General features: G+C 51.1%; 1 non-coding gene across 1 annotated transcript; it reads right to left on the bottom strand.

Moving 5' to 3' along the window:
• Positions 1 to 723: 723 nt before the first annotated feature.
• Positions 724 to 796, bottom strand: trnar-ucu (transfer RNA arginine (anticodon UCU)). Its single transcript has one exon. It is a non-coding gene; the product is annotated as a tRNA-Arg (tRNA).

Here is a 796-nt window from a genome sequence, read left to right as displayed (position 1 = left end):
CCAGACTGAGGGTTGTATATTGGAGAAGTGTCAGCCTGAGTCAATCCACTTTATAGCTCCTGGCATGACAACAGTGAAGGGTATTGGTGTGACCCCATTGGATGATGTGAACCCAGCTCATGACCGTATTGGCCAAAGCCACAGAAGATTCTGGAAGATCAGGGACAGGAGAAGAGGAAAACACACCTGAACGCCAAACCCTTAGCAAAGCCTTGACTGGGTCCTGCAGTGGAGCTCTGACCATCTGCTCCAAACCTGTTCATAAAAGTCCTTGCGTGAGAAGTGCAGGCCATTCAGCCCATCACATCCACACTGACCCTCTGAAGAGCATCCCAGCCAGGCCTAACCCCTATCCTCTCACCCTGCATTCCCCAAAGCCAATCCACTGAACCTGCACATCTTTGGGCTGTGGGAGGAAACCAAAGCACCCGGAGTACCCCATGGAGAGAATGTGCAAACTCTACACAAATAGACACCCAAGGGAGGAATCGAAGCCAGGTCCCTGACACTGTGAGGCAGCAATGCTACCCACTGAGCCACCATGCCATCCCCAGGAGAATCTCAGCAGGTTTTCAGCCATTGTGACTGTGCTTTCTCTTTCATACAATTCACCTCAATCCTGCGCAAGAAGATGTTGGGCACCACTTCCCATCAACTGAACGCAGACATGGAGATTTTTGCAAAGTAGATTAGAAATTAAGTTGACAAAGGGCAAGTGACTGACACCCCAGATGGGACTCGAACCCACAATCCCTGGCTTAGAAGGCCAGTGCCATATCCATTAGGCCACGGGGGC

The sequence above is a fragment of the Chiloscyllium punctatum genome, chromosome 18 (genome assembly GCF_047496795.1).
Source record: "Chiloscyllium punctatum isolate Juve2018m chromosome 18, sChiPun1.3, whole genome shotgun sequence".
Classification (NCBI taxonomy): Eukaryota; Metazoa; Chordata; class Chondrichthyes; order Orectolobiformes; family Hemiscylliidae; genus Chiloscyllium; species Chiloscyllium punctatum.
This window is presented reverse-complemented; position numbering and strand designations above follow the sequence as displayed.